We start from the raw sequence: 27,469 nt of genomic DNA, 5'->3' as shown, positions 1-27,469 counted from the left end.
GTGTAGGTGGCAGATGCAGCTCGGATCCCGAGTTGCTGTGGCTCTGGCGTAGGCCAGTGGCTATAGCTCTGATTAGACCCCTAGCCTGGGAACCTCCATATGCCACGAGAGCGGCCCAAGAAATGGCAAAAAGACAAAAAAAAAAAAAAAAAAAAGAAAAGAAAAGAAAAATGACATTAGTGATGAAATATTAACCCAAGAGTTTAATGACACTACCACCACAGAACTAAGTACTTACTGGTTGAAAGTACACTTTATGTCAAAATCATACTTTATCTTTTACACCTTATCGTAATACTGCAATTGAATTACACTGAATGTAGAATGTTATAAAACTAACAATCATATACATGTTAAAGTTATATATACTGTAGCCCTTGAAAAGCTAAAGTTCCACAGTGACCTACTTCAATAGAGGTAACTTGATTATTTAAAAGCTCAAATTTGGAGTTCCCGTTGTGGCACAGTGGAAATGAATTAGTATCCATGAGGATGCGGGTTCAATCCCTGGCCTCATTCAGTGGGTTAGAGATCCGGTATTGGTGTGAGCTGTGATGTAGGTCACAGATGCTGCTCAGATCCTGTGTTGTTGTGGCTGTGGTGTAGGCTGGCAGCTGTAGCTCCATTTTGGTCCCTAGCCTGAGAACTTCCATATGCCACAGATGCGGCCCTAAAAAGCAAAATAAATATATATATAAATTAAAAAAATAAAATAAAATAAAAACTCAAACTTGGAGTTCTCACTGTGGCCAATGGGTTAAGAATCCGAATGCAGCAGCCCAGGTTGCTACCGAAGTGCATGTTTGCACTCGCCTATAAAATGATTAAAAAGTACAACCACTATGGAAGACAGTATGGAGGTATCTCAGAAAACTAAATATAGAACTACCATATGACCCAGCAATCCCACTCTTGGGCATACTCCAGACAAAACTTTCCTCCAAAAAGACACATGCGGGAGTTCCCGTCGTGGCGCAGTGGTTGACGAATCCGACTAGGAACCATGAGGTTGCGGATTCAGTCCCTGCCCTTGCTCAGTGGGTTAACGATCCGGCATTGCCGTGAGCTGTGGTGTAGGGTGCAGATGTGGCTCGGATCCCGCGTTGCTGTGGCTCTGGCATAGGCTGGCAGCTACAGCTCCGATTTGACCCCTAGCCTGGGAACCTCCATATGCCGCGGGAATGGCCCAAGAAATAGCAAAAAGACAAAAAAAAAAAAAAAAAAAAAAAGACACATGCACCTGTATGTTCACTGCAGCACTACTCACAATAGCCAAGACATGGGAACAACCTAAATGTCCACTGACAGATGAATGGATTAAGAAGATGTGGTATATATACACAATGGAATACTACTCAGCCATAAAAAAGAACAAAATAATGCCATCTGCAGCAACATGGATTGAGCTAGAGACTCTCATACTAAGTGAAGTAAGTCAGAAAGAGAAAGACAAATACCGTATATCACTTATATCTGGAATCTATATATGGCAAAAATGAACCTTTCCACAGGAAAGAAACTCAAGGACTTGGTGAACACACTTTTGGTTGTGAAGAGGGAGGGGAAGGGCATGGGATGGCCTGGGAGTCTGGGATAAACAGATTGCATTTGGAGTGGATAAGTAATGAGACCCTGCTGTATAGCACAGGGAACTATATCCAGTCACTTGTGGTGGAATATAATGGAGGATAATGTAGGAAAAATAATATATGTTTGTGTGCCTGGGCCACTTTGCTGTACAGTAGCAACTGACGGAACACTGTAAACCAACTATAATGAAAAAAATAAAAATCATGAAATAAAAAAAGAAAGACACAAAGAAACAACATACGTCACCACCCCAAAAAAAGATTAAAAGTATACAGTTCAAGAGATAATAACTAATTACATATGTAATAAAAATATATTATCATATTAACATGTTAAATCAAATACATTTATGTTAAATACATAAATACAGTAAAAATAATGCAGATGTACATGAAATACAATCTGTATTTAATCATGCTCAAATATTTCTATAGTAAATACTTATCTCTTGCCTTAGCCCTATTAGTCCTTACTGCCTTCATTCATCATCTTGGTTATATGTCCACTTTTTATTCTCAGCATTTATATCTTCTAATATCTGAAAAAGCAGTATTACTGACGTTTCATTTACTAAGTTAAAATTAAGATGAAATTATGTTTCCAATTTTTTAAGCTAATGACATTGAATAAAGTTAATGATAAAAATGATGAAACTGGTTAAGAGGAAAATTCGGAAGTTACCATATGAAAAAAAGCTTGTAGGGGGTGGGGGTAGGCAGGCTGGGAGAAGAGAATTTTGCAAATAGAAATACGGCAGATTACTAAAACAACTTGCCTAATAAAAACTGAAAATGCTGGAGTTCCTGTTGTGGCTCAGCAGTAATGATCCTGACTAGAATCCATGAGGATGCAGGTTTGATCCCTGGCCCCACTCAGTGAGTTAAGCATCTGGTGTTGCCATGAGCTGCCTTGTAGGTCACAGACACTTCTCATATCTGGCATTGCTGTGGCTGTGGCATAGGCTGGCAGCAGCAGTTCTGATTCAACCCCTAGTCTGGGAACTTCCATACACCACAGATGCAGCCCTAAAAAGGCAAAAGGAAACAAACAAAAAAACTGCAAATGCTGAATTAAGAGCAACAACTCAGGTGTTTTTCAGCTTGAAAAGTTTTATTCAGTTCTGTCATATCTTAGATTCATTTCTCTCCTAAGAATTTTCACACTTACCTTTAAATTGTTAAACTTCTTAAAATAATTGTTTTTAAAGTCGTGGTGTACTAATTCTATCATTTCAGCATTTCTAAGTCTGTTTCTATTGACTGACTTTTCTCTTTGCTATGGATGACATCTTCCTACTTATTTCCATATCTAATTAACACAAAATTCAGGACAGTGATTCTTCCTAGGTCAGAAAAAGGAAGAGATAAATAGAGCCTTCTAAGATACCAGTGGTGTTCTATTTCTTCAATGGGATAATGGGAACACGGTGTTCACTTTTAGTCTTTAAAGTGTGATTCTACACATATGCTGTAGTTCTTGAAAAAAATACATTGTAAAAAACTAAGTTAGATACTTTGAAAAGATTCACTAAGAAGAAAAAGAAGGGTAGCAGGGGTAGAATATTACGAAAATTGACAGAGTAAGTAACTCTTGGGCTCCATACTGTGAGTGAGAGTGCGTGCGCGTGCATGTACACACACACACAGGCTGGGAAAAATGGTCAGGATCAACTTTTGCAGAACTCTGGAATCTAACAGAAATAAAAACCAAGGGAAGACTTACTAAAGAAAGAAGCTGCTATTGCAATAAGAGAGTGCTGGGTTATTTCTAATTGCCTACCTACCATACCCTACTCCCCACTTAGCAAGGGGAATGAGGATGGCAGCTACACTCCTGAGGCAGGCTGATAGTGCCAAGGGAGCAATACAAACCTTAGTCTCAAAAAATTGTGGCTGACAAAGAACTATGACCTGACTGGCAGCTTCCTCAAAAACTAGCACAAGAAAGTGCCTTTGTTTTGCCTGATTTGGAGCATTCCCAGGGCAAGCGGCCTAGAGGAGGGGATAAAAGGATAAGAAATAGAACTAAATGACTGGGAAGGAAGAGACTGAGAAAGGAGATATGTAGGGAGAAATGGGCATTGTAAATTCTCACATATAACAAAGAATCTACAAGGTCACACATATGCCCAGGTCTGAACACATGCATGGGAAAAAGCCTCAAAAGACCCTAAGCTGAACACATGCACAGACAAAGGCCTAAAAAGACCCTAGAGAGCTGACCTTTAGGCTCCACACAAACAGAAGTAAAGGCTAAGGCAGGGTTGTAAACAGCTTAGCTAAGCACTGAAATACTCAAACATTGAACCAGCTAGCCAAAAGTAGGAGAGTATTTTCTCCTTTTTCTTTATTTTATACTTTTCTGGTCTCCAGGTGTTCAAGCAAACTGGGTTAAAACACTAGTTGACTACCAAGCCAATGGAACACAGACTTTAATAATCACACATGACAAAGAATACATAGTTTAGAAAAGACACTAAACAAACAATGAAACTAACAATAACAACCCACAAAAGCTGCCAAAAAAAAAAAAAAAAAAAAACCTGAGGAGAGGAGAAATCTGACGTCTAGAGTCCATACTTAATATTTAAATGTACAGTTTTCAACAAAAGATTAAGGCATGCAAAGAAACAAGAAAGTATGGACCATTCAGAGAAAGAAAAAGAAATGAACAACTTGTCCCTGAAGAATCCTAGAGAAAGAAAACACAAAAAACTGAAAGGGAGTTCCCGTCGTGGTGCAGTGGTTAACGAATCCGACTAGGTTCGACCCCTAGCCTGGGAACCTCCATATGCCGCAGGGGCGGCCCAAGAAATAGCAAAAAGACAAAAAAAAAAAAAAAAAAAAAAAAAAAAACTGAAAGGAAACCAAGAAAATAGCATCTTACCAGATAGAGAAAATTAAGAAACAGGAATTATGAAAAGGAATCAAACTCAAATTCTGGAACTACATAGTATAGTAACTGAAATTAAAAATCAGGAGTTCAATCTCCTCAGAAAAGAAAATCATGGACTTGGAGAAAAGACTTGTGGCTGCCTGAAGGGAGAGGGAGGGAGTGGGAGGGAGTGGGAGGGATCGGGAGCTTGGGTTTACCAGATACAATTTAGAATAGATTTATAAGGAGATCCTGCTGAGTAGCATTGAGAACTTTGTCTAGATACTCAGGTTGCAACAGAACAAAGGGTGGGGAAAAAAATGTAATTGTAATGTATACATGTAAGGATAATTTGGTCCCCTTGCTGTATATTGGGAAAACAAAATAAAAAAATAAAAAAATTAGGAGTTCAGGGAGTTCCCGTCATGGCACAGCAGAAACGAATCCGACTAGGAACCATGAGGTTGCGGGTTTGATCCCTGGCCTTGCTCAGTGGGTTAAGGATCCAGCATTGCCATGAGCTGTGGTGTAGGTCACAGACGTGGCTCTGATCTGGAGTTGCTATGGCTGTGGCATAGGCCAGCAGCAATAGCTCCAATTGACCCCCAGCCTGGGAACCTCCATATGTCTCGGGTGCGGCCCTAAAAAGACAAAAATAAATAAATATTAGGAGTTCAGGAGTTCCCATTGTGGCTCAGCAGGTTATGAACCCAACTAGTATCCATGAGGATGCAGGTTCAGCACCCCCCCACCCCTAGCCTTGCTCAGTGAGTTAAGAATCCAGCATTGCCCTGAGTTATGGTGTAGGGAAAGCAATGCCAAGAAGTAAATTTATAAATGTAAATACCTGTATTAAACAACAAAAAAGACCCCAGATCAGCATCCCAAGTTTATATCAAGAACTAGAAAAAGAGTAAGCCAAATCCAAAGCTAACAGAAGGAAGGAAATAACATAGATTGGAGATAAAAAAGAATTTTTTAAAAATAGAAAGAATAAACAAAACCAAAAGCTGATTCTTTGAAAAGATGAACAAAATTGAAAAACCTTTTGCTAAACTAAGCAACAAAAAGAGACCACAATTCCAATTCAACCCCTAGCCTGGAAACCTAAGTGGGGACAATTCTACAGACGTTAAAAATAAAAAGGATTGCAAGTGACTATTATGAACAACTGCACACCAAGAAATCAGATAACCTAGATGAAACGGACATGGTCCTATAAACACACAAGGTACCAAAAGTGATTCCAGAAGAAAAGGAAAACCTCTTTTTTGGGGGGGGGGGTGGCTTTTGACAGCCGCACCCTCAGCATATGGACGTTCCCAGGCTAGGGGTCGAATCAGAGCTGTCGTCAGCCTACGCCAGAGCCACAGCAATGCCAGATCCAGGCCGCATCTGCGACCTACACCACAGCTCACGGCAACGCTGGATCCTTAACCAGCGAGGCCAGATATCAAACCTGCAACCTCATGGTTCCTAGTAGGATTCGTTTCTGCTGAGCCACGACAGGAACTCCTGAAAAGGAAAATCTAAATAAACCTGGAACAAGTAGAGACTGAGTCAACAGTCAAAAAACTCCCCCAAAAAGAAAAGCCCAGGACCACATGGCTTTGATAGGGATGGAATAGGCACAGGTAGTCTTAGAAGTCCCAGTAGAGGATCATAGATAGAGAGAGAAATCTGGGAGATCACTGTAAGTAAATAAATTGCTCAAAAAAGCCATGAGAACAAGGCAGGCTTGCTTGACTAGTGGAGGTGTGAGAATTGCCTCAGGTCATTGGATGGGGGATGGGATGAGGCCTGCATTCAGATTCAGACCAAGGGCAGGAGTCTGAGGACTGACCATCAGTTGATTTTAATACACACCAGATACCAAGGAGAAGCTACTACTCCCAGAAAGGAAAAGGCAGGTTTTTCCAACCCCCAAACCCCCTTGGATGGTAAAATTGCAGCCTGCCTGATCCTTAGGGCAGAGCTTCCTTGCCTGCCTGCTTGCACCTCTCACAAGCATCCTATCCTAATAAATCTACTTCTCGCCTATCATTTTGTCTCTCACTGAATTCCTTCTGCGTGGAGACATAAAGAACCTGAATCTCAGTAAGTCCAGACACAAGGTGAGTGATTCCAATTTAAAACTGTGGGTTTGGGAGTTCCCGTCCTGGCGCAGTGGTTAACGAATCCAACTAGGAACCATGAGGTTGCGGGTTCGATCCCTGCGCTTGCTCAGTGGGTTAACGATCCGGCGTTGCCGTGGGCTGTGGTGTAGGTTGCAGACGTGGCTCGGATCCCGCGTTGCTGTGGCTCTGGCGTAGGCCGGTGGCTACAGCTCCGATTCAACCCCTAGCCTGGGAACCTCCATATGCCGTGGGAGCGGCCCAAGAAATAGCAACAATAACAACAACAACAACAACAACAATAAAAATAAAAATAAAACTGTGGGTTCATGAGTTCTCATTGTGGCACAGTGGAAATGAATCCAACCAGGAGCCATGAGGTTGTGGGGTCGATTCCTGGCGTTGCTTGGTGGGTTAATGATCCAGCATTGCCATTAAGCTGCTGGTGTAGGTCGCAGACGTGGCTCGGATCTGGCCTGGCTGTGGCTGTGGCTGTGGCGTAAGCCAGCAGCTACAGCTCCGATTAGACCCCTGGCCTGGGAACCTCCATATGCCATAGGTGCAACCCTAAAAAGACAAAAGACATACATACATACATACATACATACATACATACATAATACTGTGGGTTCAAGCCCCAATCTGTGTTCTGGCTAGGTTCAGGCTGTTAATGCTGTCAGTTTCGGCTTCACTGGTAAATTCTACCAAACATTTAAAGAATAATTATCAATCTTTCTCAAACTCTCCCAAAATCCAGGAAAGGGTAGAACATTTCCTAACTCATTCTGTGACGCCAGCATTACCTCAAAAACGAAACCAAGTAAAAATATTCAAGAAAAGAAAATTATAGACCAATATTCATTACAAATATAGATGGACAAAATCCTCAACAAAATACTAGCAAATCTAATCCAACAGTTTATTAAGAGGACTACACATTGTGACAAACTGAGATTTACCCCAGGTGTATCAACTATGAAGACCAAACAATTTTTTTTTTCTTTTTGGGGCCACACCCTCGGCACATGGAGCTTCCCAAGCTAGGGGTTGAATCAAAGCTACAGCCACCGGCCTACACCACAGCTCATGGCAATGCCAGATCCTTAACCCACAGAGCAAGACCAGGGATTGAACCCACAACCTCGTGGTGCCTAGTGAGATTTGTTTCCACTGTGCCACGACAGGAACTCCCAAGACCAATCAATTTAATATACCACATTAATAGAATGAAGGAGAAAAACCATACGATCATCTGTAATGATTCAAAAAAAAAGTATCTGACAAAATCTAACAATCCATCATGATAAAAAAATATTAAAACTAGTAATAGAAAAGAAATTTTTCATCACGACAAAGGAATTTTTATTGAGAACCTACAGTTAACATACTCAATGATAAAAGACTTAAAGATTTCCCCACTGAGAACAGGATTAAGATCAAGATGCTCTTGTGTGACACTTCCACTCAACACTGTACTGGAAATTCTAGCCAGAGCAGTTAGACAAAAAAGGAGAAGGAAGGGAGGAAGGGAGGAGGGTGGGAGGGTCAGAAGGAAGGAAGGAAGGAAAGAGGAAGAGAGAGAAGCAAGTAAGCAAGCCAGTCAGCTATCCAAATTGGAAAGGGGTGAATAAAATTACCTCAGATGACACAGATTCACAGATGACATAATCTTTTATATGGAAAACCAAAAGAAGTCATACAAATTCTTAGAACTAACTTAGCACTAAAATTAATTGTATTTCTACACACAATGAAAAAGGTGAAAATGAAGAGAATTCCATTTATAATGGCATCCAAAAAAATAATATATTGAGCAATAAATTTCTCTGAGGAGGCATAAGAATTGCACATTGAACACTGGGAAAAAAAAAACCACTAAAAGAAATTAAAGACCAAAATAAATGGAAAGATATTGTGCTGTCCAAGGACTGGAAGACTTAATAATGTTAAGGTAGGAATGCAACTACTCAAAGCAATCTACAGATTCAATACAATCCCTGTTAAAATTCCAATGACCATTTTTGCAGAAAAGGAAAACCTGTTCCTAAAATTCTTACTGTTTTCTGCTCCAACATGTAAAAAACATTAGGGAGGAATAAATGAAGGTAAAATGAAACTTCTCCTTTTCCTTAATTGACATAGTAGATAACCATAGGTTCAAAATAATAACAGCAACAATGTATTAAGTGATTATAGTTTATAGATAAGTGAATGAATCTCAGAAATGTTTTCAGATACAGGAGGGAGGAATGGGAATACTATTACAAGGTACTTGCACAAACCATGAAACAGTACACTGTTATTTGGAAGTAAGCTTAGGTTAGTTATAAATGTATAAAAGAAAACCACAGAGCAAGCACCAAAAAAATTAATTCATATTAAAGTAGCCAAACTCTCCCAATCTTGGAAAACCCTGGAAAAAAAAAAATGAGCTCTCACTTGTACTCACTAGGATGGCTACACTTAAACACACATAATGACAAATTTTGGTGAAGATGTAGAGAAATTAGAACCCTCGAACATTGCTGGTGAGAATGTAATTCTCACACATCTTAATTTCAAAATTAACACAAAGCTACAGTAATCAAAATGATGTAGTAATGGAGTTCCCGCTGTGGCACAATGGGTTAAAAAGCCAACTGCACGGAGTTCCCGTCGTGGCGCAGTGGTTAACGAATCTGACTAGGAACCATGAGATTGCGGGTTTTGTCCCTGGCCTTGCTCAGTGGGTTAAGGATCCGGCATTGCCGTGAGCTGTGGCGTAGGTTGCAGATGCGGCTCGCATACCGCGTTGCTGTGGCTCTGGCGTAGGCCGGCGGCTACAGCTCCGATTCAACCCCTAGACTGGGATTCTCCATATGCCGTGGGAGTGGCCCAAAGAAAAGCCAACTGCAGTTGTTCAGGTCACTGCAGAGGCACAGGTTCAATCCCCGGCCCAGAGAAGTGGTTTAAAGTATCCCACGTTGCGGCAGCTGGTATTCAATCTCTGGCCCAGGAAATTCCATATGCAGCAGGTGCAGCTATTAATAATAATGTGGTAATGGACTAAAGAAAGACATACAGATCAATGGAATAAAACTGATAGTCCAGAAATAGACCCATTCATCTACAACCAAATGATTTTCAACAGAATGCCAAGACCATCCAGGAGGGAAAGACAACAAACAATACTGGGACAAATGAACATCCACATGTAAATGAATGAAGACGGAGGAGTTCCTGTTGTGGCTCAGGGGTTAACAAACCTGACTAGGCCGGTTCAATCCCTGGCCTCACTCACTGGGTTAAGGATCCAGCCTTGCTGTGAGCTGTGGTGTAGGTTGCAGACACAGCTCGGATCCCGAGTTGCTGTGGCTGTGGTATAGGCCAGCAGCTACAGCTGCGACTGGACCCCTAGCCTGGGAACCTCCAAGTGCCATGGGTACAGCCCTAAAAAAATACCAAAAGACAAAAAAGAAAAAGAAGATTGACCTTAACCTCACCCTGTCCACTGTCCAACTCAAAATGGATAAAAGACCTAAACCTAAGAGCTAAAACTATACAACTCCTAGAAGATATACGAATGGCCAATATGCACATGAAAAGATGCTCAATATCACCAGTGGTTAGGAAAATGTAAATCAAAACCACAAGATACCTCTTCACACCTACTAGCATGGATAGAATTAAAAAAAGAGAAATTAAGTGTTGGTGAGGATATGGAGAAACTGGAATCCTTATGCATTCCCAATGGGAATATAAAACAGCACAGGATCTGTAGGAAATACTAAGTAGATTCCTCAAAAGAGTTAAACATAGCATTACCTTATGATCCAGTAATTCCAATTCTGGGTATGGGCCCAAAGGAATGAAAGCAGAGACTCAAACAGATACTTGTACACTCATATTCAACACCATTTCAGTTGGGGAAAATGAAAGTCTAGAGATAGTGGTGATGGATGTACTTAATGTCAGAGAATTGCACTGCACACTTAAAAATGGATAAAATGAAAAAACTCATGTTACATGTTTTAGCAAAAATTTTAATAAATTTATGTTATATATATTTACCACAATTTTTCTTTGGAGTAAGTACAGGAAGCGAAGGAAGTACTATGTAAATCTGTGCAGTAATCACTTAGGAAATAGAACAGCTTGAGGTAGAGAGCTCCATTTAATGAATAACTATTTAAAATGTGAAATCTCACCAATTATAAGCAAATAAAATGGCAAGTTCCCTATGGCATAGTGGGTTAAGGAGCCAGCACTGTGAGGGCCACAATTGTAGAACAGGTTCAATCCCTGGCCTGGGAATTTCTGCATGCTGTGGGCAAGACCAAAGAGGGACATGCACAGATATTTCACTAAAAAAGGATACACAAATGGCCAACAGGCACAGGAAAATATACTTAACTTCATTAGCCACCAGGAAAATGAAAATTAAGCAGTTCCCAGTCTGGTGAAATGAGTTAAAGGATCTGGCATGCACAGCTGAGGCATACATCAGCAACTACAGCTCAGAGTCAATCCCTGGCCCAGGAACTTTCACATGCTGCAGGTGCAGCCAAAAAAATAAATATAAAAATAAATAAATAATTTTGGTGAGGAAGTAGAGAAATTAGAACCCTTGAACATTGTTTTTTGGGGTTTTTTGGGGGTTTTTTTGTCTTTTTGCCATTTCTAGGGCTGCTTCTGTGGCATATAGAGATTCCCAGGCTAGGGGTCAAAAAATCGGAGCTGTAGCTGCCGGCCTACACCACAGCCACAACACGGGATCCAAGCTGCATCTGCAACCTACACCACAGCTCAGGGCAAAGCCGGATCCTTAACCCACTGAGCAAGGCCAGGGATCAAACCCGCAATCTCATGGTTCCTAGTCAGATTCGTTAACCACTGAGCCACGACGGTAACTCCGACCATTCTTGATGAGAATGTAAAATGGTGTAATTGCTGTGGTGGTGGGTCCTCAAAAATTAAAAAGGAGAATTACCATAGGACCCAGAAATTCCATTCCAAGGTACATATCCTAAAGAATTGAAAACAGGTATTCAAACAAAAATTTGTATTACCAACATTCATAGGTGCACTACCTACAAGAACCAAAAGGTGGAAACAGCCAAAAACGTCCACCAATGACGTTACTGATGAGTGAGTAAACAAATGTGTCATATCCATACAAAAGAATATCATTCAGCCAAAAAAGAAATGAAGGAGTTCCTGCTGTAGCATAGGGGAAACAATTCCAATTAGTATCCCTGAGGATACGGGTTTGTTCCCTGGCCTTGCTCAGTGGGTCAGTGATCCAGTATTGCCATGAGCTATAGTGTAGGTCGCAGACATGGCTCAGACCCCACGTAGCTGTGGTTGTGGTATAGGCCAGCAGTTGTAGCTCTGATTTGACTCCTAGCCTGGGAACTTCTACATGCTGTAAGAACAGCCCTAAAGAAAAAAAAAGAAAAAAAGAAATTAGGTGTATACAACATGGATGGACCTATAAAATGCTATGCTAAGTGAAAGAAGCAGACACAAAATGGAATATTACATGATTCCATTTATACGAAATATCCAAAAAAGGTAAATCCATAGATAGAAAACAGACAGTGTTTACCAGGGGCTGTGTGAGAGAGGAACCCTGAGTAACTGCTCAACAGGTTCGGATTTTTCCTTTAGGATGATGAAAATGTTTTGAAACTAGATAAAGGTTATGATTGCACAACACTGTGAGTGTACCAAATGCCACCAAATTGTGCACTTTAAAATGGCTGACTCTGGAGTTCCTGTCGTGGCTCAGTTGTGACAACCCGACTAGGATCTATGAGGATGCAGGCGAGTTCGAGCCCTGGCCTCTTTCAGTGGGTTAAGGTTCCAGTATTGCAATGAGCTGTGGTGTAGGTCACAGTCGAAGCTCACATCCTGTGTTGTTGTGGCTGAGGTGTAGGCAGGCAGCGGTAGCTCTGGGAACCTCCATATGCTGTGGCTGCAGCCCTAAAAAGAAAAGAAAAGAAAAAATTAAAATGGCTGACTCTGTGTCGTGTGAATTTTATCTCAATAAACAAAATAAGAGGGTGCTAGAAGTGAACTGATAACATCTTATGAAAATAATTACTTAAATATGTTGTTATTTTACTATTTATTACCTCCTAATTAAAAGAAAATAACACTGAAAATTTTTTTTCTTTTTCTTTTTAGGATTACACCTGCAACATATGGCAGTTCCCAGGCTAGGGGTTAAATTAGAGGTGCAGCTGCAGCACCTCACCCACAGCAACACCAGATCCAAGCCACATCTCAACCTACACCACAGGCTTGTAGCAACGCCTGATCCTTAACCCACTGAGCAAGGCCAGGGAACGAACCGCACCTTCATGGATGCTAGTCGGGTTCGTTTCCACTAACCCAAAACAGGAACTCCTAAAATATTTCTTAAACTATCTTCAGATAAAATGCTTCTGACCTTTTTCTAAATCACGGTATTTCTCTAGAGAGGGAAGAGTGGCATTATAGAAAGCTTCTCAATTTACTCACAGATTTATTCACTCTAAAATCTAAAAGATATTTTTTAAAAGCTAGATGAGGTTTTAAATTTACTCAACATGAGCAAAAAGGCCAAACAAAACTTAGAAACTCAGCTATCACAAGTTACTTTGAACTTTTCCTAAAAAGCACAATACAAAGATTTCTACTGGTTAAAATTCTCACAATGACTTATTTCTTTTTTCTTTTTTTGGCTGCCTCGCAGCACATGGAGTTCCCGGGCCAAGGATCAGACCAAGCCACAACTGTGACCTATGCTGCAGTTGTGGCAACGCTGGGTCCTTAAGCCACTGTGCCAGGCCAGGGATCAAACCTGCGTCCCAAGGCTCCCAAGGTGCCACCAATCCCATTGCACCATAGCAGGAACTCCTCACAATCACTTTTGCAAGACAGTTTCAAATGTGCTAAATGATTTGCCCTGGTACCCATGATAAGCACTATTTCCCTTATGACAGTTACTTCTACTTGCCATCCGTCACCTAAGAGTGAAACTTGTCTGAGTCTCTTTATCTCTTGGTCACCAATTACTATTAGCTGTCTGTTCAAAATGCTTTAGAGGCAGAGGTACTTGAGCTTGATATCCTGTGTCTCCCACTACTAACAGTGAAAGTCAAAGGTAACCTTCCCTTCTGACCTGTAGAATGGGAATAACAGCCACCTCTAAGTGGTCTGTTGTGAAAATGAGATGTGTCCAAAGCATTTAGCATACTCCCATTACATAAACATTCAACAAACTGCCATCACTATTATTACTGCTCTGCAATGTAGTATTCACTAATATTTCCCCAGAACAGGCCCTCACTGCTGCTAGATTGTATCCCCTAGATTATGTCTGTACCTCCTCAACTTATTTCCTTCATTCCTATTTTTAATAGTCCAAAGGATTTGGCACACCATAATCAAATTTACTTTGCACACATACACATAGATCCTATTACTCCCCAGGTTAAAAAAAACCTTCAGTGGGTCCCTACTTATTAGGACATCAAATCTAACATCCTCTGCCTGACTTTCATTATCCTCTTTAGGGTACATCAGAATCACCTGCAGTACTTGTTAAAACAGACTGTTGGAACCTACCCCTAGAGTTTCCAATTTATTAAGTCTGGTGTGGAGCTTCAGAATTTGCACTGTATCAAATTTCCAGGTGATGTTGGAGTTCCCGCTGCAGCACCACCAGATCAGCAGCATCCTGGCAATGCTGGGACACAGGTTCAATCTCTAGCCAGGCAATGTGAGTTAAGGACTGGTGTTGTCACAGCTGCAGCTTAGGTCGCAACTGTGGGTCAGATCTGAACCCTTGCCCAGGAACACCAAATGCCACAGGGCAGTAAAAAACGAAAAGAAAAAAATTTCAGGTGATGCTGATGCTGTTGGTTGAGGAATCGTACTTTGAAAAGTACTGTTTAAAATATGACCCCCTTCTGCCTCCTTAAATCTTATTCCTCCCTACTCCCTAACCAGGAGATAGATAGATAGATAGACAGACAGACAGACAGACAGACAGACAATCTTTCATTAGTTTCAGAGTCTGTGCCCAATTCTCCCTTCCTGCTACCCCAAAATACTTTCTTGCCTACCCAGATTATACCTATCCTTAAAGCATGTGGTTCTCAACAGTGCCCGAACATTACAATCATCTTGGGAAAACTTTTAAAAACTATGGATGCCCCGTCCCTTAGATTCTGATTCAGCTGATCCTGGGACAAGTTTCCCCAAGTGATTATAATGCCAGAGTTGAGAGCCATTACTTTCAATTTCCTTCAAATCAGAATTATAAACACTCACTGAATTTTCTCCCCTCTAAATTTCTATAGTTTTGGAGTTCCTGTCATGGTGCAGCGGAAACGAATCCGACTAGGAACCACAAGGTTGCAGGTTCGATCCCTGGCCTCGCTCTGTGGGTTAAGGATCCAGTGTTGCTGTGAGCTATGGTGTTGCTGAGGCTGTGGCGTAGGCTGGCAGCAACAGCTCCGAGTAGACCCCGAGCCTGGGAACCTCCGTACGCCAAGGGCGTGGCCCTAAAAAGACAAATAAATAAATAAATAAATTTCTATAGTTTTACCAGATTATATCATAAAGTTTGCACTCAGTTACATATGAGATTACATTACTATCTTTCAAGTTTCATTCTCAAACTTGATCAGTGATCCTCTGTAATTTCTATATTAGTACAGCACTAGTACAGTGATAACATACAGTAGGAACTCAGTGGTTATTTTCTCACTTATTCAAGTTAGAATTCAGAGCTTTAAATATTTCCATTTCAGGAAACTACATTCTCTTTTTAAAACACCATTCTGCGGAGTTCTGTCATGGAGAGACAGGTTACATACAGATCCAGTATTGTCACTGAAGCAGCTTGGGTTGCTGCTATGGTGCAGGTTCAATCCCTGGCCTGGGAACTTCCACATACAACCTCACAGCCAAAAAAACCCACAACTGTTCTACCACAAATTCATTTTGTTATTTTTGAGTCATTTAACTCCTCCCTTCCCCAAATAAATAAATTGGAAAGAAAAATACTAATGTATCAAAATGCTGTGGGAAATTAAAAAAATGATCAGTAGCTTCACTGTTGCTTTCTCGGAGCAAATGGCCTTTTCTAAATCCATTAAAGACTGTTTCAAAACATTTAAAGAGAATCAAACCACGCATATTTAAAGATGGTGAAGCTCTGAATAGTTCTATGATTTGTTTTCTCAACAGATGTGCATCCTTCAAGCCCTGAATTCACCAGATGCATATTAAATTAATCTGTACTTTCAGTTTTTACATAATACTCCACTCTAGTTTTATAAATATACCAACACGTAAGGCAGAATTCCATTGTTGCACCATGATATTAAATATTAACAGATTATCTCCACTGTGCAGAGAAAAAATACATTAAGATTCATTTTAATGCGGCCAAATGTGTTCTTGCTAAATATAGGCTATAATATCTTCATTATTTTTGAATTGGCTGATTCCTATCTACAATGTGAAAAATAACAAATTTGCTCTTAACTAAAAATCTAGTGACACCTGGTACTTAAAGAAATACACAGTAACTCAACACTTTAGAAATTAACTGGGATTTCAACTAAATATTTGAATTCTAGTACTGCAGCAGTTTAACAGTTTACTTAAATTTCCTAAAAATTTCACTTCTTATAAAATCATAATTTCTTAATTAATTAAAGAGAATGAATTAGTACAGTTTATCAGAAAAAGAAATCAGGAGATCTGGGTTGTAGTGTGACTCCTCAGCTATACAACCTTGATCAAGTCTCTCTGCACTTAAGTAGTTTCAGCTATAAATTGAGAAAGTCTAACTAGACCATTCCCATGTTTTCCTTTAGCTTTATGATTCCATAATCTATGAAACTCAAGAAACATAAGCATTAACCAGATGGATCCCATTAAAGACAAAGTGAGCTTATGTATTGATTTGGAGAGCATCTATCTCTGGAAAGCTTAAGGACTTTCACACAGATCATTCTTCGTGTCCATTTTTATTTTATTTTTTCTTTCTTATTTATTTATTTTTTCTTTTTGCCATACCTGAAGCATGTGGAAGTTCCTGGACCAAGGATCGAACCCACACCACAGGGGCAACCTGAACCACAGAAGTGATGATATTGGAGCCTCAAGCCACTGTGCCAAAAGGGAACTCTTTTTTTTTCTTTTTTTTTTTTTGCTTTTTAGAGCCACACTTACAGCATATGGAAGTTCCCAGTCTAGGGGTCAAATCAGAGCTACAGCTGCTGGCCTTGCACCACAGCCACGGCAACACAAAATCTGAGCCTTGTCTTCGACCTACACCATAGCTCATGGCAACACTGGATCGCGGACCCACTGAGCAAGGCCAGGGATGGAACCCACATCCTCATAGATACTAGTCAGGTTCATTACCATTAAGCCACAATGGGAACTCCCTCTTCATTTATTATTCAAGAAAACATCACAGAGTAATCTGAACAAACAAATCCAGCATGCCAGCTGTAGGCCAGACTAAGTGTGAAACCAAAAATAAATGCTTGAGGTTATCATTCTAAAGATGGTGATTCTTTTCACCTGCACCACGAGAGGAACTCTGTGAACTCCTAGTTTTATTTAACTAGGAGTAACAGCAAAGAAAATTCATCAATGTGAGGTTACTAAATATTTTTTGCATTACACTCTAGATGACCAGAATATTCGGATGTCACAATACCAATTAAGCTTAAAATGTTTTGGAAAATGGAAGGTGTCCTAGAAATCCAGGGCAGGACAGTTATAAAGCCAACTGTCAGAGTATTCCAACAAATAGTACTACAGTTATGTGGGCAACAGTGCCTCAGAACAGTATTTTATTACTTTAGAATAGATATTCCCACACTGAGTCTGAATTGGAAAAACAAGGCAACTCAGCAGCACCCATGGTATCTCTTCCTACTCAATCACTGCCATGTCAACTTTCTGAATGACTATAATAGGAAGAAGCAAACCCGGGAGAGGGCAGCCAAGAAATCTGTATAGCTGAAATCTGCACAACAATAAAAGTGGTAAAGGACCTTAACTTTAGCGATCCTTCAAAAATCCTAAATTTAGATCAAGCCCTTTTACTATCTGCAACTCTCGTGTGGATAGTACATTTACGGCACACTTCCTAATGCCCAATAACATATTCAAAGAATCCAAGTATCTGTCAATTAATACCTAGTGACCTAATATCAACCTTTTTGAAAGGGAAACTCAAGACTCTGAACAATGCTTCTGGTTACATCTCAGAATATTAGAAAAATCTCTCTTTTTCCTTTTTACGGCCCCATCTGCGGCATATGGAACTTCCTGGACTAGGAGTCAAATCAGAGCTGGAGCTGCAGGCCTACACGTCACCAGCTGCAGTGACACCGGATCCAAGCAGCATTTGTGACCTATGCCACAGCTTGTGGCAACGCCAGATCTTTAACTCACTGAACGAGGCCAAGATCAGACCCCCATTCTCAGACACTATGTCAGGTTCTTAACCTACTGAGCCACAAAAGAATGCCAAAAAAAATCTCTTTGATATTTTATTCATTTTGGTTTCTTTAAAAAAAAAAAAAATAAGGGTTGAGGTGGGAAGGATGGATAAATTGGAAGACAGGATTTTTAGGACATTGAAAATATTCTATATGACATTATAAGGGGTAAATGCTACCATACATTTTCCCAAATCCACTGTATATACAGTACAAAGAATGAACTCTAAATTTAATATGGACTTTGGGAGATTATGATGTATCAACACAGTTACATCAATTACAAAAAATGTTCCATTCTGATAGGAGATATTGATAATGGGGGAAGCTATGTGTGGGGGGGGCAAATCTATAGAGATTCTTCCTGTGAGTTTTGCTGTGTACCTAAAATTGCTCTAAAAAATAAAGTTTCTGGAGTTCCTGCCATGGCTCTGAGGAAACAAATTCGACTACTATCCATGAGGATGTGGGTTCGATCCCTGGCCTCGTCAGTGGGTCAGGGATCCAGCACTGGCGTGAGCTGTTATATAAATCACAGACGTGGCTCAGATCCCGCATTGCTGTGACTGTGGTATAGGCCTGCAGCTATAGCTCTGATTCGACCTGTAGGCTGGGAACTTCCACATGTTGCAGATGTGGCCCTAAAAACACAAAAATAAATAAATAAAATAAATTTTTAAAAATAAAAATAAAAAGTCTCTTTAAAACGATACATTAACATTTTTAGATTAGAAAGCATTTTAATAAAACATTCTTGTGCTATCTAATAGGAATATAGACACAGTTCTCAAACCTTCTACAAAAACTCAAAATGGATCTTAGAACTCAAGGCAAAATGTAAAACTATAAAAATTCTCAAAGATAACACAGGAGAAAATCCATGAGACCTTGGGTTTGGCAATGAGTTTTTAGATACAACACCAAAAGCAAGCTTGATGAAAAAAAAACTTGGGACACTGGAATAATTAAAACTAAAAACTTTCATACCATGAGAATTTATTGCTTAAAGAACAGAGACAGGTCACAGATTGGGAAAAAAATTTCGCAAAAAATACAACTGATAGAGAATTTGTAATCAAAATATACAAAGAACACTTAAAACCTAACCATAAGAAAATAGCCCAGATCTGTGCTTGAGCTGCTGTTATGGCAGAGTTTTGATCCCTGGCCTGGGAACTTCCACATGATGTGAGCACAGGGGAAAAAAAAAGAAAGAAAGGAAGGAAGGAAGGAAGGAAGGAAGGAAGAAAGTAAGAAAGAAAGAAAGAAAGAAAGAAAACAATCCAATGGAATAACAGAATAAGCGGCAAAAGATCTGAGCAGGCATCTCACCAAAGAAGATACATAGACGGCAAATAAGCATATGAAAAGGAGTTGAACACTCTTACATCATTAGAAAATTCCAAATTAAAACTATTAGAATGGCTCAAGTAGAAAAAGTTGGCCATATCAAATGCAAGCAAGGACTTGGAGCAACGGGAATACTCATTCATTGCTGACGGGAATGTATATTGGTGGTATAACCACTTGTAAAAGACAGTTTCACAGTTTCTTACAAAATTAAACATACTTTTGCCATACAATCCAGCATTCACACTTGTTATTTACAAAAGGAGTTGAAAAGTTATGTACACACAAAACTAAGCACAAGCACCTTTACAGGAGCTTTATTTGTAACAGTAAAAAAAAAAAAAAAAAAAAAAAAAAAGGGAGAATTTCCCTTCATGGCTCAGTGGTTAACAAACCTGACTAGGATCCATGAGGATTCAGGTTCAATCCCTGGCCTTGTTCAGTGGGTTAAGGATCCAGCATTGCTGTGAGCTGTGGTGTAGGTTGCAGACGCGGCTTAGATCTTGCGCTGCTGTGGCTGTGGCGTAGGCTGGCAGCTGTAGCTCCAATTTGACCCCTAGCCCGTGAACTTCCATATGCCAGACCTGCAGCCCTAGAAAAAAGGGGTGGGGGGGAGCATCCAAGATGTTCTTCAACAAGTAAAGGGATAAACAAACTGTGGTACAAATCTATCCAGCAATCAGAGGAAATGAGCTAAAAAGCCACAAAAAGACACAGAGGAGGAGTTCTCTATGGTGCAGCAATTTAAAAAAAAAAAGACATTGGCGTTCTGGTCATGGCTTAGTGGTCAACGAATCTGACTAGGAATCATGAGGTTGCAGGTTCGATCCCCGGCCTCGCTCAGTGGGTTAAGGATCTAGCGTTGCGATGAGCTGTGGTGTAGGTTGCAGACTCAGCTCAGATCTGGCACTGCTGTGGCTCTGGTGTAGGCTGGCAGCTACAGCTCTGACTAGACCCCTAGTCTGGGAACCTCCATATGCTGCAGGTACAGCCCTAAAAAGACCAAAAAAAAAAAAGAAAAAAAAAAAAAAAAGACATAGAGGAACCTTAAATGCATATTGCTGGGAGTTCCTGTCACGGCTCAGCGGTAATGAGCCCAACTAGTATCCAAGAGGACTCAGGTTTAATCCCTGGCCTCACTCAGTGAGCTAAATGATCTGGTGTTGCCATGAACTGTGGTATAGATCGCAGACTCAGCTTGGGATCCCGTGTTGCTGTAGCTCTGGCATAGGCCAGCAACAACAGCTCTGATTAAACCCCTAGCCTGGGAACCTCCATATGCCACATGACTAATGTGTCACATAAATGCAAAATGTTAATAAAAGGGGAAACTGGGGGGTGGGAGGTGGGTGGGAATTAAGTGGATAGATATGGAACTCTATCTATAAATCTAAAACTGTTCAATAACTCTTAATTTAAAAAAAAAAAAAATTGGGCACCCACAATCTCAAAGATATTGCTACTTTAAAACCACAGAAATCCTAGTAAAGTGGAAGAAAAAAACTAACAAAATCAAATCCGAATAAACCTAAAACAAATTTAAAGATTAACTTTAATCTCCTTGACTTGATCATATTTCTGCTCACTAGCATGTGCATCACACCTCTAGGAAACGGAGAAGAAATCCCAGCTGGGAAAGTGCTTGAGCACAGCTATGATGACAGCAATTTAGCCTGAAGAACTAAAATCTGGTGATCATCATGGACACTCAAGCACATACACAAAAATGAACCTAAAACATCTTCATATCATTTATTAATACCAACAGACAAATTTAAATGTATTTATAAATCTATCAAGATGGAGGTAATGTATGTTACTTTCACTCAGAGGCCCAAAAGTCCTCAATGCCCCATTTTCAGAGGTTAAAGAATTAGAATGTGTCAGGAGTTCCCATTGTGGCACGGGAGAAAAGAATCCGACTAGTATCCATGAGAATTCGGGTTCGATCCCTGGCCTCACTCAGTGGGTTAGGGATTCGGCATTGCCATGAGCTGCGGTATAGGTCAGCAGTTGTAGCTCTAATTCACTCCCTAGCCTGGTAACCTCCATATGCCATGAGTGTAGCCCTAAAAAAAAAAAAAAAAAAAAAAAAAAGATTTAGAATGTGTCAACTATAGAGATCAATTTGGTCCAGTGCTATTGTTTCTTGGAAAATTTATGTGGACTCTTGATGGAGACAATCAAACTATAGCATTTTGATAGGCTTACCCAGCACCTAGAGGTGTTGCACCAAGTTCTCTTTGATGGCAAGGGCAATGGCTATCTATTCACTCAGCTTCTCTGGCCAAAGCAAAATCCAAGAGAATATCCCTTTCCCAATATGTGCATGCCTCCATTGTGATGGGTGAGCAATTACCGAAGAACAATTCCCATCCCTGACATCCCAGGCCCTGCTATACCTACACTGCCTACTTGGAGCTTCTGTGTGAGAAACAGACTACAGTGGTATAAGGGCAGTTCATCTGTCTTCCTACATCACCAGAACATTTCTGCTGCACACAAAGCATGGTTCTCCTCTATCCAGAAGGCTCTCCCTTCAGGCCATTCCTAGTTCTACTTTATATTTTCTCAAAGATGCCTCGGTCTTTCCAGTCCATAACAGGTGTCCAACTACTGTAACCTGAAGAAGATATAGTCTTTTCCAGCTCAGTAAATCCAAAAGCCTATCCTCGGGATTCATTAAGATCTACACTGAAAAACAACATGTATATGCCCTATGAACTGTATGGTATCACTTAGACGAAAACTATAGCAAGAGGTAAGGTAAAACTCACTACTGAAAGAGTACGTTTAAGTGGACTCATCACTAAATTAAAAAATCCAGGAGTTCCTTCATGACTCAGTGGTTAACAAATCCAACTAGGAACCATGAGATTTCAGGTTCAATCCCTGGCCTCACTCAGTGGGTTAAGGATCTGGTGTTGCTGTAAGCTATGCTGTAGGTTGCAGACGCGGATTGGATCTGGCATTGCTGTGGCTCTGGCATAGGCCGGTGGCTACAGCTCTGATTAAACCCCTAGCCTGGGAATCTCCATATGCCATGGGTGCTGCCCTAGAAAAGGCAAAAAGACAAAAAAAAAAAAAAAAAAAAAAAAAATCCACAACAGAAGCTTCTCTTCTAGTTGCAATATCAGAATAGAAAAAAAAAAAGGTTTACTCTATATCTCTATAATAATTTTTTTTTAGCAACTTCCACCAATAAGTGGATTATTGTAAGCATTACTGACAAGAATGGTTTATTAAGCGAATGATGACAAAGATGCAAGAGGCTATCTAATGTTTAAACAGTTTGAAATAACAAATTACTTTTTTGGGGGGGCAAACCCGCATCATGCAGAAATTCTGTGGCTAGGGATTAAACCTTTGCCACAGCAGCATCCTAAGCCATAGCAGTGACAATTCCAAAACCTTCAACCCACCACAGAGGGCCAGGGATTGAACCTGCACCTCTGCAGCGGCCAGAGCCACTGCAGTTGGATTATTAACCCACAGTGTCACAGCAGGAACTTGAGGTGCTTTATTTTTGAAAAAAAATCTGATGAATTCAAAGCCACAAAATAAGCAGGGGTGAAGGAATAGGAATCTGAAACAGATGGCATCTCTCTAATTTTTTTCCCAAGTCCATCTTGAACACAATCCCAATAATGTCAAAACCCAATTTAGCTACAAAACATAAAATGGTAATTCTGAAGTAAATTCATTCTTTTTTTCCTCCCAGCTTCTCAAAGTTTCTATATTAGGCAGAAATGAGTAGAGACAAGTTAGATGTTAAATAGAGAAAAACTATCGTTCCAAAAATTCTAAAATTTTTTTCATGAAAATTTATTTCCACTTCTCTGAAGCCAATGAAGCAGTTTCTATCAAGACTGGTGATACTAAAATCTGTCTATGATAACAGCCTGGATACAATGATCATTTATCCTTATTAGAGACCAAATTATAGCTTCAAAAAGAAATATGCTCTGAAATAGAAACAAGCTCTGGAAGAATATTCATTCATTTGGTTTGAGTGAGGCACTATATGGCACTTTTTAAAAATTTATACAGTTAACTCACTCTTGATCTGGCAGCATGAATAAAGTTAACTGTACTTTGTTCATTATATATTCCAATATGATATGTAAACTTTTCCAGTCTTTCCTAAAGATTTCTGAGATCACCCAAGAGACAGGCATTAAAGGAAGGTTTAGTCATTTTTAGATTTCCGGACAAGCAAATTCCATAACTGACAACTGCAAAGATCAGTGGAATGGCCACATACTTTGCCTAAGTGGAAAAGGTCTTTGGGAAAACTATCATCTCTGACAGTTTCTACTATTACCTACATTTTAGATAGATATTTTTACAGCTGGTATCCTACCTCTCCTAACAAATGATTTATTAAAGCTTTATAAGAAGATGGGGAGGGGAAATGGGAGCTTCTGATGGCTTTGCCAAAGCAAGACAATACAGTCTCAACTTGAAGATTTGAAAGATGTTGAAAAATAATCCAGGAAAACACAATTCAACACTTATATATACTCTGAAGACTTTACAATATCAGAAAAGCCATTGAGAAAGTTGAATAATCTTACAAAAAAATCTACAACTCCAATAAAAACATATTTTCAACACTTTAAAAAATAGTATAAATATCCCATTAATAATTTTGACTATAGGAGTTCCCATCGCGGCTCAGTGGTTAATGAACCCGACTAGGATCCACAAGATCATGGGTTCAATCCCTGACCTCACTCAGTGGGTTGGATCCAGTGTTGTGGTGAGCTGTGGTGTAGGCCAGTTGCTACAGCTCAGATTCAAACCCTGGCCTGGGAACCTCCATATGCCGCAGGTGCGGCCCTAAAAAGACAAAATAATAATAATAATAATTTTTACTATATCCATCCATCTATCAATTTGACCAATATTTATTTGGTGCCTTTCATGTAGCTGCAGTGGGGGCTAAAATTTAAAATAGTATTTCTAACTTAAGGAACATACAATATAGCTGGAGAATTTTATTAAAAAAAAATAAAATTCAACACTATTTAAAATAGAGGGAAATGAAGAGGCAATATATTTGAAAATTTCTCTCAAAATTATGACACCTATGGAGTTCCCGTCGTGGCGCAGTGGTTAACGAATCCGACTAGGAACCATGAGGTTGCGGGTTCAGTCCCTGCCCTTGCTCAGTGGGTTAACGATCCGGCGTTGCCGTGAGCTGTGGTGCAGATTGCAGACGCCGCTCTGATCCCGCGTTGCTGTGGCTCTGGTGTAGGCCGGTCGGTGGCTACAGCTCCGATTGGACCCCTAGCCTGGGAATCTCCATATGCCGCGGGAGCCGCCCAAGACCAAGAAATAGCAAAAAGACCAAAAAAAAAAAAAATTATGAAACCTATAAACTTCTCTAAAAAGTGATACTGAATTAAAACTTTACACCAACTTTTTGCACAAAAATCTATTATCTTTTGAATATAAAGTACATTTAAAAATTTTAAATTACAAACTACATTACATTAAAAAGCAAACTAGCTGAAAATCTGACATTTAATAGGTTACATACAACTGTATCATTTTAAATCTACAAAACAAATGATATAAAAACTTCTGAGATAATTTCTATGTCATCACAAATACTTCAAAGGCAAAAATTCATTCCATTTTCATTTATTTCACAGAATATTATACATATAAAATTCTATAAGTTTTGCTAATAAGCTTAAATCTACTTAACATGAATCATACTACTTTTGTTGATTTTAATCGTAAAATTAAAAGTACTTTGTTTTATGCCTCAATTTTAATTCTCTATAAAGACATGTGATGTTAATTAAGATTTATATACACTGCTTTTTAAATGTTTTTCTTATCAACCCATGCCATACACATCACAAATCTGAGAAAAACCTTTGAAACATCATTGGTCGTTTCAGTTAATTCACATACTTTTTAAGAAACTCCTGATAATTTGATGCTGCTTATGATCAATTTCTAGAAGCCACAGAAAATCCTGTTGTACAAATATGTTTTGGAATATTATCCAGTTCTGTTCCTATCTCAAACCCTAATCCATAAAACTAAGCTACCTTAACCGTGTTAAGATTATTAATAATTTATCTTTCAATTGGAAGGTGCTTCCATTTAAAGTGGGCTGTTATTTAAATACATTACTCCCCCTTACAACACTGGTAAGTATTTTAACTCATATTACTTTGAAGAAATTGTATCTCTGGTAAGTTCTTGACTTGTCCAAGGTCAACAACTAGCTAGTGGCAGTCCAGGTTCAATCCCAGATTTACCTAACCTCAAAGCCAATACTTCCACTTGACCACAATTATCTCCTTAAAAGATTAGGAGACAGGCGCAAAAGCAGAGAATCTTGTCTCTCTGAATGTTCACGCCTCTATTCTGAGACATCTATAATCACACAGTACCTACAATTCGGTCACTAACTGAAGTATACGTGAAGAGAATCATTCTGCTTCATTTAAACTAGGGCAGGCTTACTGGCAGATAAGAAAGATGTTGGAAAAGGCTTGCCTCAACATGTTTCGCCTAGACCTCTATATCTATACGGTTCCCCTAGTGTATTTTTTACAAACGCGTATCTACCAAACAATGCTAAGCTAAATTAGCCCATAGTTTGGAGCTTTTCAGAACTGCATTTTCTAAAATAATTTACACCAGATTTAATATCGAGATGGGAGACTTGGCTAAATATGCCATTCTGGCACTTGCCAAACATTCTAAGTATCATTGAGGGGCAAGAGAACCAGTTCCACCCTCTCTCTTTCTTTTACGCTGTGATGCCTGCCCACTTGGGGGGCGGAGGCGGTACCTCTCCGGTAGGACACCGGGGCCAGAGAGCACTAAAGGAAGAAGTGGGGGAAGCGCACGGAAATTGGGAGGAGGGAGGTCTCCTTACCCACTCTTCTGCCCTAGCTCTGCCAAGGGCGGCTCCCCGCAGTGCCCAGCCAACTCACAACCCCCACAACACTCGAAGCCGGGCTCTGTCCCAGGGGGGTGCCCAAGGGAAGCAGTCATTTGAAGCAAGGGCTTGTCCCAGCCACCCCGCCAGGGTCAATGTTCTCCTTTTGGATGGAGAGGATGCTCCCCCTTTTAGAGCTAACCCTCCAGGTGGCAAACTCCCAGTCCGCAGCAGCTAAGTCTTCTGCTTTCAAGGGGCGCCTTCTCCGAAACCTCTACCCGGCCACTCGAAACTCTCCGCCAGCGGCGTGCCCTGGCCCTTGCATTCCGTCCTTAAAACCCTTTACAATCAAACTCGCCGGCCTGCGCCCCACCCAGGATCTCGGTGCTCCCCTCCCCGACTCGGAGAAGGGGGCCCCCACCAGCCGGCTTAGACACACACACAACACCCTCAGGCTAGAGCCTCCCGGATCCCATCGAAGCCGGAGCGAGTACCTCGTCTGGCCGTGTCCTGGGGCTCAGATGGGGTGAGCGCAGTTCCCTCCTGGAGGCGCGGAGTGCTTCTCTACCCACCAGCAGCGTTGGCTTCTCTTTCCTAGGAACTGGAGGGAGGAAAAGTGCGGGAGGGGAGGGGGGAAGGCGAGGAGCCGAGGGGCGGCAGAAGCCGAACCGGAACTACTAGCGCTGGCCCCACCCTCAGCCCGGCGCAAAGCACCCGGGCGCTCCCGATAGGACAAACTTAAAGCTGGCAGTGAGAAATGTACACCACCACTTCCGGGTCATCCTCGCTACCGCCCCTCCTTAGCAACCGCGTGGGGTTGCTAAGCGGAAGTGCCTTCAAAGACTGCCACCCCCACTTCTTCTGGGATTACTAGAACCGAGCTGCGTGCGTGTGCTCCTCTGTGGCAACATACCCTTACCTTCTACTCCTGCTCCTATCTTGGGTGGAGCACGGGCTCGCCTGCCAAACACAGAGAGCCCACTTTAGTTTTCTCCTTAGCTGTACTCGCACTATTAGCCCCAGTCATTATTTACTCCAGTTCCCTCCCGCCCCGAATCCCAAGTGGCTCCTCCTAAGGATCTCTCTGATCCCTCGTTTCAGGCGGTTTAGCAAGCGTCTCCCTCTTGTGG

The 27,469-nt window shown here is 40.6% G+C and overlaps 1 protein-coding gene across 7 annotated transcripts in view; it reads right to left on the bottom strand.

Moving 5' to 3' along the window:
• The window catches only part of CSNK1G1 (casein kinase 1 gamma 1), a 194,006-nt gene extending 166,972 nt beyond the window's left edge, over positions 1–27,034 (bottom strand). For 4 of the 7 annotated variants that reach the window (XR_002344536.1, XR_002344540.1, XM_005659506.3 and 1 more), the window contains exon 1: positions 26,834–27,032. The gene's annotated coding sequence lies outside the window, so the exon portion shown is untranslated. Of the gene's footprint in view, positions 1–26,833 lie in introns of all 7 variants that reach the window. The other 3 variants (XR_002344535.1, XM_021093859.1, XM_021093855.1) reach the window with 2 other exon arrangements.

Source organism: Sus scrofa, chromosome 1 (genome assembly GCF_000003025.6).
Source record: "Sus scrofa isolate TJ Tabasco breed Duroc chromosome 1, Sscrofa11.1, whole genome shotgun sequence".
Lineage (NCBI taxonomy): Eukaryota > Metazoa > Chordata > Mammalia > Artiodactyla > Suidae > Sus > Sus scrofa.
The sequence above is the reverse complement of the archived record's forward strand: the minus strand, read 5'-3'. Positions and strand labels throughout refer to the sequence as shown.